At 48.4% G+C, this 12,788-nt stretch overlaps 1 protein-coding gene across 1 annotated transcript in view; it reads right to left on the minus strand.

Moving 5' to 3' along the window:
* Positions 1–12,788, minus strand: part of LOC135911412 (beta-1,3-galactosyltransferase 5-like) — a 302,140-nt gene that overhangs the window by 246,589 nt on the left and 42,763 nt on the right. The window lies entirely within an intron of this gene.

A 12,788-nucleotide genomic window follows, 5' to 3' on the forward strand; every position in this document is an offset into this window, starting at 1 on the left:
CGTGTGTGCGCGTGTACTTGTGCGTGTGTGCGCGTGTGTGCGTGCGTGTGTGCACGCGTGTGTGTGTGCGTGCGTGCGTGTGTGTGTGTGTATGTGTGTGTGTGTGTGTGTGTGTGGGTGTGCATGTGCGTGTGTGTGTGTGTGTGTGTGTGTGTGTGTGTGTGTGTGCACGCGTGTACTTCACGACTACACCTAGCGGCTACAATTTGGGACGAGCTCCTGCAATGCTGTACAAGCTCACTGACGCTCCTGCAGTTGTAACGAAAACGAAATGAAAATAGTGGCACGACGACGGCAATGATGGTGGCGACACAATGACAGCGATGATAATTGTACAATAATGAAAGCGGAATATATAATAAAATATTAGCTTTCACACTCTAAACCAACACACTGACTATGAGAGACTCCGTAGAGTGGGGGCCCTAAATTATTTCGACCACTCGCAGATCTTGAGCCTGCGCGCTAATTTTGTGCATGAGTGTCCTTGCATTTCGCCCTCTTAAGAATGCTGCTGCCGCGTAAGGAGTTGATCCCGCGACCTCGTTCTCACTAGCAGAAGGTTGCAGTCAATAAGCCACCACGGCGGGTAACAATGACTTCCACACGCTGAGATCGACCCTGGCACGACCACACACGCCGCAGATTAACACAAGGAACGTATCAAGCTCTCCACGACGCAGCCTAACGAGAGGGCATGGATTGACGCACGGAAAGAAAGAGCACACTTGTATCTAGCTCCTAGCTGCGCTCACAGTAAAAGTTCAAACCCAGACCCGAGAATATATTCGCGCTGTTCATAAGCGAGTGAAACACACCACACGGCTGGAAGAAAATAAGGAGTGCAAAGATCGAGCAATGCGTGACAAGAAGCCAATCCAGCGAAGAAGAACTTGGGTGGTCAGCCTGCGCTTCGAACTATCTATGCGGCGAAAAAAATAAGTGCGATAGAAGAACCTAGTACGCAGAATAAGAGCAATCCTCAGAGCAAACTGATAAAATGGGTACATCAGGGACATTGCCGCCCAGCCCACTCACACAGACTAAGGGAAAGATATCATCATTATGCTAGAACATTCACCCGCTGACAGTTTCCAATCTTCGCTAAAAGCCAGCACCATCGACAGCCCACGCTCGGCCATGGCGCTGTTAGGCAAACGTCAGAAACTAAAGACGATAAAACAGAAGTGCCTATGAAGCCCGTAATGTCTATATCTGCACACGCAACATTAGAGGCGTGATTTCATTTAGCCCTCCTCCCTTTCAGCCCCCTCCCCCACCTCTTTGGCGGAGGAAATGCGATGACACATACGTAAGCAATAGTAATAACGAATAACAAAGACAAGAAAACACAAGGCGTAACGTAGGGCGGGGACCAGAAAGCGCCAAATTTCAATCGCCAAATTCTCCGGTGATGATCCGGTAGAGCGCGCACCTAGGATCTCCGATATATGCATAGAAAACGTACGGGAGCCCACAGTACGTTTTCCGCGGAGACAGTTACGAAAACTTTGAGTATCGTCATTACGGTGGCAGTTCACTTTTTAGAGGGACGATCGAAAATACCCCGAAGTCAAACGAAGGTACCGGTAGGACGAAAAGAGAGAAAAACAAGGAAGGACCGCAGCAGCGAATGACAACGAAAAAGAGTGAGAGAGTGAGAGAGAAAGATTCGACTATGAAAATCAAATGAAGAGTGCCCGTGCGCGCCAGTTCAGCTGGGAGGCGAAACGGGAGCTGCACTACAGAATGTCGTGATGACAGTCGTTTTAGAGGCGCAGTGTCCCAGTATTTTTCTTTTTTATCCCCGTAGCCCTATATACATTTTCTTTCTTATTACTGCTCTGTCAAGCTACGTATAAAGCTTCTTTTTTTACTGACTATTTGCTGCCACTTCTCCTGGGAGCAATATTTATTCATTAATGCGATTTCTTCTCTTCCGGTAGGCGAACGGAAATGTCATAGAAGGCGGAGAATCATCCTTAGCTTGCACTTGGTTGCGCTTTCAATTTTTTAGTTTCCTTTACCTCGCCTTTATTCTCGCCGTCCAGAAAGGAGTACGTCCAGTAAAGATCATTCGCAAAACTCGCTCTGTTTATTACGAGATACGCATCGAAAATGGTCTTACCGGTTCAGTATATAAGGGCGTTACCTCTCACGGCCATGCGCTCTCCCGTAATAAGATCGACCGGCAAAGGGCAAAGACAGGTTTGCTTCACCGGACACATCAGTATATATATATATATATATATATATATATATATATATATATATATATATATATATATATATATATGAGAACTGTGGAAAGATATAGCTGCGGGCATATGTTGAAGCCTTCCTGAGTGTATCACGATGAGGGGCCCTATGGAAGAAATGGGGTCAAATGACGCCCATTGACATCCATTTTTCCTTCCTGTGTGCCGGCTATCCCATTGACATAAATCTCAACAGCCTCAACGAAGGCGCATTAAGCGCACATTCTCCGCTGCCAGGGTTTGTCTCGCCTGCTCACGCCATTCTATTTTCTCCCGTGTGATATCACTTTATGACCGTATCAGCGACTCGTTGTAAGAAAGATGCTGAAGACCTCATTTGACTACAAATTATCCTCCCGAGAAGAAGAGGGTGGAAAGGCACTTTCTGACGTAAGGGATAGCACGTACATTAAGGGTGCACATACATTAAAGATTTCTAAACACATCGAATCGAATCGAACGAAATATTCAACCCCAATAATACGGTCGGGTTTCAGGGATGCGTATAATTGCAAGCGGCGGCGGTTTCACGTGTCTCCTGCTGCACAATCGAAGTCCGCCGAGAACACTCAGAAATTTCCGCAAGCAGTTACATTTTTTGAGCTGTGCCAGTTGCTTATTCTTCTTACTTAAAACAGCCCAAGAAGAAACAAATTAAGGAGAAGGTCTGTCATTTCTTTTCGACATGTTAATGTGTTCTTTTTTTTTTTCGTTGTATTTGGTGCGAAACCCCGAGCACTCTTTCCGAAAATTCTACAAGGGCAGTTTTAGTAGCGCTGGGGTACGCGTTACTTATCGAGTGTTTCAAGCAGGTCATATTTTTTGGATGATGAATATCTCTAAGAACCCTATTGCACGCTATGCTGCAATGGGTTTCATATTGTGCTTACTTATTAATGTGTTGTGGGGGCCTTCAGATCTATTGTAAAGGCTTGTGAAAAACTAGGCCTCATCACCTTTGTGCGTGTCAACACCTTCGCGTCAATAACATATCGTATTAAATTTAGCACGTACCTCATATTACCTGTAGTTCATACCTTACCTTAGTATATGTAATTAGACCTGTAACATTTCCCAGTGTTGGCTTAGTAGTACTATTATCGATTTTACGATCGCAGAATATAGAATTAATGTAGCTTTCATTTGAATCTACTTCACAAGCAGCACACCTGGGCGCGACGTTCAGTTGACGTGCCCTGAGTAACGAATGGCTTCAATTTCAGAAGTGCCGCGTGAGCCTAATATAAATAATTAAACATTTTAGTATTTATTAGTTTGTCAATTGCGCACCTTGATATGCCGCGTATGTACCGCGCTCCTCTTCGAGAGATCATTCTAAAGGAACAGACTTACTCAATCTGCCACGGACGCGTGCTTAAAAAGAGCTCTTTAGTTTAAACGGGAATATTAAAGAACAGGGAATATTTCTATCAGGTATTTGTATACATCCATTATGAGAGTAAAAATATGTGTGTACATATAAGACATCAAAAAGCGACGGCTCAATTAAAAAGCCTTTGAAATTGAGAAGACCTATCAGGAATCAATCGACAAGTGTCTGAGATCAAAGGCTTGTAGAGAATTTATAAACTGGAATCACAGTGGAGAGTACCGAAGAGTCCGTTCTCAAGTATTCGTTATCGAATTACTTCAATACTAATCCCGCATGTACAAATTGGAATTTCATATGTAAGTTCACACGTAAGAGCCCATCTGCTTGTAGCCTGCGGGGAAGTCTTCAGTATCTAAGGATGGTTGGAATACTGTCCATCGTTCAATATTACAAAGCTTCTCTTTTATCTGATGCCCTGATTTGCAGCATTCGTGTACGCCTCAATATAAATGTTGTAGTTCTTCGCAGCATGGATGCATGCTGCAACCTCCACATAATGACTTTGTGAACGAATGTGTGGTGACAATGGCTTCAGGTTAATGGTGTTACTTTGCTAAACAAAAGTAACACCATCCTGGCCTTATGTGCATCCATGCGGTATTTCTTTTATTTTGATTGATATAGCGAGAAAGTACACAGCTGCGAAAGCCAAAATGACGCCCTTCCCTTATGCCAATTTACGTTCTAGGTTTATCGGGCCTCGACCTTTTCAGATAAGCATTCCTCTTGGGCAGGAATATTGCTCCAACCTCGTTTGCTGCAGAATTCGCAATGCATCTATAAGAGGCAATGGGAGCGTGGAGTAAGCGAAACGAAAATCAAAAACAGGTGGAAAGGGCAACAATAGCATCGACAAAAACGGCTTGGTGGCTGAACGAGCAGCTACACAGAGAGACGCACGGTGGTAGAGTTGTGTGTGTCTGTGAGGGGGGTGGGGGGGGGGGGTGAGGTTAAGGCTGCAGTTCATGGGGGAAAGAAAGAGTTAGTCGCGAGGGGGCGCCAACAAAGCAAGCCTCGCGTGGCTTCGCGAGCAAACACACGGCGCGCCGCGTGGCAGCGCAGGCGGCCGCTGCGTCGAACGAATGCGTCCCGATGTCGCGGGCTCGGTCAAGCGCGTCGTCGGAAGAGAGCCGAATGCGCGAGCCGGCCGCGCTTGAGCGTGACGCTTTGGGCGCACACGAGCGGTCGCGACTATGAATCACGCGCCACCACAAAACAGCCTGGCACCGCCACGAGGGGCGCTGCGTGCGCGGCGCACGCTCCACCTAGTGGCCGGATGGGTAAGCACTGCGCGTAACCTCCGTTCCTATATTCTCCCTCCCACTCACTACTGCGTCTCCCCTTGGCCCTGCACCTTTCCTCTCTCTCTCTCTCTCTCTCTCTCTCTCTCTCTCTCTCTCTCCTTTTTCCTCCCCACGCGCCGCCGCTGACTCTGCTATTTGCGCCGGACGCCATTGCTCAACCAGCGTTGCAATGCTGTCCACGTGGTTTCGTATGTGTCAAGCCCCGAAACGACACAATGCGGGACCAAAGGAAAAAAAGAAGTAAAAGAAAAGCACGCACCGGGGTGCCCGAGAGCCTTTCAATTACAGCCGAGTGCTTTTTCCTGTCTGAAGCCAAGTCCAATCTGGCGCGTAAGGTATTCCGGCGCGCGCGCGACTCGCCGCGCATAAACAGCGGCCAGCCGCACGATGTCACCGTCACAACAAAGCAGGTAAAAGAAAAAGGAAAACAAAAACTAGGAAAGGAAAAAAGAAAACACCCTCTGCCTGTGCTCGTATTCTGGGCTTTGGCGCCTCGGTTGGAATAAGACTAAAACAACCAGGAAACGAGATGAGGATGGCCTAGCGGAGGAACAAAAACCACCGCTTTGTTGTTCCTGAAGTTTTACGCGTCTGGAGACATGTACCCGAAAGACTGGGTCAAGACAGCCGCGCTAAGTGACTCTCTGCGTGGCGTGTCAGCGACGGAGACAGCGTTCAGTAGTGTCACGGGAAGGTCGAGGTGTGACTTCCACTCTACGTCGCTAAGCAGACGCGAGAGAACGTAGGCACATGAATGCGGGTGATTCAGTCGAAAACAAACTGCTTTCACCACCACAAACCGCTGGCAACGACATTTGCGTCTTGTAGAGAGCACACCATGCGACGCTTCTGACAATCTTTTCTTTAAAGTGCTGTCGCCTTGCAGGCCGCAAATGCGTTACCTGGACTCAAGGACGGCGAGGAAGGGAGAATTAGGCCTGCTACTGCGCCTCCGTCGGCACGCCTGCGTAGTACTGTAAGGCTAAACAGCGCCATGCCTCTGCACTACGTCCGCATCAACATAGCTTATGGTACCTAGAAAAAAGAAAGCACTCAATTCTCAGCGTGCTTTCTTCCCGTGTTCTAACAATGCCTGCCTCCCAACAACCTACCTCCTGGAACTCAGCCGACCTGTTGAGAGCCATAAAAGAATTACCTACAGTTTAGTCCCTAGGAACTCTTGCAAGTGCGGGAAGTACATAGACGATGATAGAAAATTTTTAAAAACTATCGCCGAACCAACATGGCAATGGCTGTAGATGGCAATGCGGTTAGAATTCATGCAATGAGGCGACGCACCATACTACTAAAGTCACCTTCCTTTGGGATTTGTAGTGGCCATCCTCAGATTTTTGCTGCTTCGGCTATATGCGACAAACATTGTCTTGGAGATAGGCCTACTTTGCTTTGACACTCGCTCACCAGCGTTGGCTATTGGCAAGGATGGTATGACGATGATGCATCGACAACGATGAACGCATACGTTGATTCAGAAAGGTTTCAATGGGAAACAGGAAAAAGAAATTGTTTAAAATAATTTCTAGGGTTTTACGTGCCAAAACCACTACTTGGATTTCAGGCCCGCCGAAGCGAGGAACTCCGGATTAATTTTGACCACCTGGGGTTCTTTAACATGTACCCAAAGCACGGTACACGGCCGTTCTTGCATTTCACCCTCAGCGAAAGCGGCTGCCGCGGCCGGGATTCGATCTCGCGCGCTCGGCCTTAGTAGCGCAAGCACACAGCCATTACGCCACCACGGCGGGTCATGCACAAAACGTCCCAGCCGAAATGATAGCAAACACTAATGTAACCGGCTTATTTTGTTGTGGCCTTAGTATGACGTCGCGCTTTTATTTTTCTGCGCATGTTTTAGTTAACGGAAGCTAACTCACGGGGCTTGTCGAATGATCTGTGAGCTGAAAGAGGGCTCTTGATGATCACGACTTAGTGCAGCAGTGCCTTGCAGCAAACCATTAATCCAGATTATGCGCATTTACTATTTTCTGCCTCACCTGGCTATGTCTGAAGGAGGAGGGAAAATTTTTTTTCCGTAGAAAGCCCCAAACGTTTTTATTACCTGCTTACCAATGGGTTCGACCATATGGATGAAGGACACAAAAGGAAAAAAAAAACTGCCTTTCTGGCAATGTTTCCACACAGGATCGAAGCGCACTTCTAAACTTGCGACAACGAACTGCATTGCTGCATATTATTGACTCATGAAGCTTGAATAATAACGGTAACAGTTGAAAATGGATAGCATAAATGTGCAGACTGGTCTTTATTGAGTTGTATTTTCTTGTAGACAACGCAAAATCAATAATTCAAGCATACGCAGTTACCAGGCAATAACGATCAGCCATTTCCGCGACTATCTACTTATGTATGTGCATGCACATATCCTGTGCCTTAACACGCAACGCTTTCTTCTTCCCCATGAGCACTTCGGTTGGGGCTACAGTTACCGAAGGCTATTTTCATAGGCAGAGGCAATTACCTCTTCTCTTTACGAGACCCCCGCTGCGTCGGGTCGATTTTGCTTATTGTGCTTACGTCACACGAAAACAAGGCAGGCTACACCGTAGCAGCACGTGCTCCTGTTATTACAGCAGCCACTACTGCGTATGACGGGTGCTTCTGCGAAAGCAGTCAGCGGCACACCTTTCGTGCGACTATGTTTAGACAGGATTTGTTACGTCTAAGGATCCAATAAAAGCGTACGTGGCGCTTGCTGGTGTTTTAGTACAAACGCCTGCTCCCGCGTACTTGGGTCTGCGAGTGTCAACAAGCTGGAGTGAGTGAGTGAGTGAGTGAGTGAGTGAGTGAGTGAGTGAGTGAGTGAGTGAGTGAGTGAGTGAGTGAGTGAGTGAGTGAGTGAGTGAGTGAGTGAGTGAGTGAGTGAGTGAGTGAGTGAGTGAGTGAGTGAGTGAGTGAGTGAGTGAGTGAGTGAGTGAGTGAGCGAGTGAGTGAGCGAGTGAGTGAGTGAGTGAGTGAGTGAGTGAGTGAGTGAGTGAGTGAGCGAGCGAGCCAATGTGTAAGTCAGTGAGGCAAATGATAAAAACATCTGTTTGTGTCTTAGTTGGATTGCTAGGTTCAGAAGTTTGCGCAAAACCTGTCCCACGCAGTGCTCCCATGAAAGAACGGGCCGCCAAGTCGCACGCGACTTCCTGCAACCATCTTATGCGGCGGGTGTCCTGTGGTGGGGATTGAAGCAAACGCCACTGAGCCGGGCGCAGGTTAAGTCGCTTACTCAACTCACAGGTTAAGTAAGCGATGACGCACAGGAGCTGCTGAAAATTCCCACCTGTTATCGAACGATGCAACGAACCACAGAATAATAAAGTGAAATAAAATCAGGGAGCAAGAACATTACGCACGCGTAGCCGTTACGACTCATACACTCTCGCGCAAACGCCTGGTTCGCGTCATTTGTGTACAAGTCGCGGAAATCACCTAAATAATGTGTATGAAACATTAATCTAACTGAGAACATGTATCAGAACTGGGATATTCTTTTTGGCTGTTATTCAAAAACGAAAGAACGTTAAGGCTGCGGCAAAAAAGCGAATAAAGGGTGGGACGCCAGGGTGGGGCTCTCGTGCCGCTAAGCTTTTTTTAACCACTTGGCTTCGCGGCGCGCCCGGGAAGCCCGGAGCAGCAAGAACGCCGCGGCGTGCGCACGAAGAAGCCGCGAGGACCGCAATTATCGACGCGGCGCGAGCATTGAACAAAGACTCGAAAGAACAAATAAATGATGCAAGAGCGAACGGCAAACCGTGGTGCGCCTCGAGAGCGTTACTCGGGCATTCGTTACGAGCACCCCTTGTTGTCGCGTCGGGGAACCCAAACCCCTCGGGTAAACAAAATAATAGCGGATGGGCGCAGAGGTGCCCCCTGCAGGGGCTTGCTTGTACTTGCCGTGCCGCGACTTTCGATGCATAATGCAGAGAAATGCCAGTGAGGTGAGGCGTTCCAGCTTTTATCTTTTTTTTTTAATAAATTGCCTCGTGCTGCGAACGCATTTTCACGTCGGCTGAAAAGCGCCTGGTCCTGCCTGCTCGTCTTCGAGAAAAAGAAACACCGGTTGAAGGAATCGTAGGATATATTGGCAAGACGCTAAATGTTGCGACGTATTTGGCAGATTCTTTGTAATCGCGATCAAAGTTGCTATTGCTGGCTTTGCTATTCTTTTTTCTCTTTCAGAACATTCATATCGTGCTCAAAGCAAGGCGATTTGGGTTCATTTAGGCCTTCATAACTTGACATCAACGACAAAAACGCAAATATCAAGCAACATGACAGCAATGCACCTAATTGTTCAAACACAAGATCGTTATGATTGAATCTGCGCAAGCAGTGTTGATTTAGCCAACCTGGGTAAACTGCGATCAAGGAGGAAGGAAAAAAAAGACTATCTACTTGAAAGTGTACTGATCTTGAAGATGGTGCCTGTTGATAACTAATCTGCTGAAAATGCATATCCAAGTGATGAGACGCATAAGGTTTTGCATAGACTGAGGGGATATTGCATCCATTTCGGCAGATGAGTTTTTGCACACGCAGATTTGTTGATGGACACGAAAAATCCATGGAACACTGACAAACAACTTCGCTGTGAAAGGCAAGCTGGAAGTTAACCTGACCCGGAAAGGAACGAAAGAACATGTTTGGCCAACTTATGTCCTATACGAAAGGCCTCACATAGGAAGTTACCGGTTTGATGACATCATTTTCGCCCTACTATAGGGAACGCACCAGAAGCTGCAAGGAGAAACACGGATTGGCTCTGTAGTGTAAGTTTACCCAACAGTCAGACAAAAATGTCGTCTTTTCGCTTGAGTATTTTTCATGTCTAATTCTCTAACGCTGTTAATGGTTTCCTCCCAGTGTTGCGGAGACGGTGCGTTGTCAATTATTGTCGTCTAAATTATAATAAATAATGTAGCATATTACCATAGATAGATACATCTGGTAAAAGTCTATGCTTTAATAGTAGGATGCGTGGCTAACAGAACGCTAACGTTTGCATAGCGCACCCACGTTTCCTTATGAGCTAGGGTTATTTATGCATTTGCAGGATAGTGCGAGCGGGAAACAAGAGCCAGCCAACGCGCGCAGGAAAGCGAAGAGAAAAGAAAAAACGAAAATCAAAGTGCACCGAGAAGAGAACATAAAGGGAAAGAAAGGTTAGACCACGCAAATTAAGAATTAAAAGCGCTGTTCTGTTGCCTTTAATCGAAAAGCGGGGAGAACCGGAGGGCCGAAAGCTGCAGCCGCGCATTAATTCGACATCCCCTCGGTCCGACCTTATCGGAAGGGCCGACCTCGCCCAAACCGTTATCCGGACTTCCCATCCATTAGTAATAACACGGCTCTCTCTTCAGCCGTGGCAGTGGCTTGTCGCGGATCGTGGGAGCCCTAGCCGGGGGAGAACGACAGCGAAGGGGGCATCAGGGAGAAGAGGGGGAAGCGGATTGCTGTGGCAGTGGCCTCGTGCCCAGGCAGACGAAGGGCGCCATTTCCCTCCCGCCTTGTTCTCTCGCGGCCTGATAACGAATGGCGATAGCTGGCGATTCCGTTCGCCCGTCCCGTCTCCCCTTCTCCCCGACGGAACAACTGCGTCTATTTGGGAAGGCCCTTCACAAATGGTGCCGCCAGACGAACAAGTGGAGACAGAGAAGAAGATTCACCTTGAAGATGGTGTACGGATAAGAGAAGGAAAGGAGTCCGAACGTATGAGATGCTTGTCAAAAGCGAGGACAATGCGATACGGTGGCTTCCGAAGGCTAGGGGCATTCCCACTATGTTGTAATTAAGACGACGACGTGTACACCCATGGTGGCGTCATGGCTGTATCGTCCCCTTTCTCAACGCTGTCGTTTGCAAAGGGAAAAGTTGCGCATCCGTTCTAGAGGTGATAATAATGCGAACCTCGCGATATCGTTGTCATTAAGACGAGACGTGTGGGACCGCTATTTGATTCCCGTTTCTCTCGCTCTAAATAAGTTTGTTTACGCAGGAGAGAAACGAGAGCGCTGGTTGCCTTGCTCTCTGAAGCTCCCTGCGGTTGGCTGGCAGTACTTATGGGAACCTCCTTTGCAGCACTTGCCGTACCGTTTTCTATTTAGTCATGCTGCGTCAGTAGTTTCCTTGCTTTGCACGATTGAGCAGTGGAGAACAACGTCTGTACAACAGCGTTGCCAGTCAGGCATTTCTTTCTAGAGTAAGTAAGTACTGCTGCAACAAAACACCCTGATATTTCCGTGAGGTATATTCCTGCCGCATCATTTCAGCGCCAGTAGATGACCAGCTATTTGGTCATGCTCCATCAGTTCACATGAAGTACTATTGATCTGCATGAAAGAGAAATTAATAAAATTTGATTGCATCTAGAATGGCCGAAACAGTGGTCAACGAGAATTACAATATTGCTTTACGAATTATAGGAAATACAGTTCAAAAATGAAAGACTGAAATACATTTGAAAGGTGACGAAAGTTGTCAGCGTGCGCGAGTGACTTGTGCATGTAACTCAGGTAGAGGCTTGCGAGAGTATTTCACACAGATTTATCCACTTTTTTGGCAAGATGTTTTATCCTAACACTAGTAGCCTAAGTGAAAAAGAAAAAAAAAACGACATTGACAGAACTTCATATCTGGGAACCAGCACCCATTAACCATCTCTGGAGTGCCATTTTCTCTTGCTACACGTAACGGTGTGCTCGGTGAAAGTGCGAACTGGAATAGGAACTTAAGGTAGGCAGAGGGGCCGCTAAGAAGAAAACGCCCATGGACGGCCGCTCTTCCCTGCACTCGTTACGGTGTAGCACTCACCGGTCCAGAAGAACGACAGGAACACCAGGCGGCAAGTGTTCCAATCCCTATGGGCTCGTACTAAGATTTTCTAGAGCGGCTATTCTGGGTAGTCGAAAGAAGTCTGGGCAACCTCTCTCATGCGGTAAGAGAAATCTCAGAAAATTAATGCACGGCGAACTAAAAGAAAGAGAAGCCATGTCAAGAAATGACCAAGGATATTTCCCTCGCGCGCTCGGGCCAGACAGCCACGATCTCTCGCGAGGCTCACAAGGGGAAAAAACGAAGTTCTCTTTACGGCTACCGAGTTTCCCAACGGACCAAGGTTATTCCGCTGCGGGAATCGCTGTACGTTGCCGGAGCCTAGGATCAGCAGAGGGGTGCCTGATGGAAGCTTGCTTCCTCCTCTCTCCCGAAAAAGGAAAAGAGGGGAAAGAGAACGCACTGCGGTAAATAAAGGGCAGCGGGGGGCGGAGCGGGCGTCCGGAGATGTTATCGCGCAGCGCAGAAAACGAGACCTCTCTCGGCGGAGGCGAGAAATGCGCGCGTCGTGAAATATGGGACTTCCCCGAGAGCGGCAACGTTATCACTCCGAGGCCGGCACGGGTCGCCCGCGCGCTCTGCGCGTTTCCGCTCCGAGCTGCACGAGGCTATTAATTAACGAGCGTGCAACACCCGCCTCTCTCTCCGCCCGCACCCTCGTCGAGTCTTCGCGCGCGAGGCGAGGGCGCTTCCGCACACAGCGAGCTTGCCGGCAAGCGGCGACGACAACGTCGTCGGAGAGCGGATGCAAAGCCGCTACGGCACTGCAAGCGCCTTCCGGAAGGGGCCGACGCGCGTGCCGTGACCTCCCCCCCCCCCCCCCCCCCCCCACGGCTTCTCGCCGACGCTGCCCGGACAAACTGGCGGGTGGTTGCTCGGATGGCTGAGGGGAGCGTTGCCGTCGGCGGCCAAAACACAATGGTCGCTAGGCGGAGTGAACTTTTTTTTTTCTCTCCGCAGGCTGACGGAGCCGCC

Source organism: Dermacentor albipictus, chromosome 4, assembly GCF_038994185.2.
Source record: "Dermacentor albipictus isolate Rhodes 1998 colony chromosome 4, USDA_Dalb.pri_finalv2, whole genome shotgun sequence".
NCBI classification, from domain to species: Eukaryota; Metazoa; Arthropoda; class Arachnida; order Ixodida; family Ixodidae; genus Dermacentor; species Dermacentor albipictus.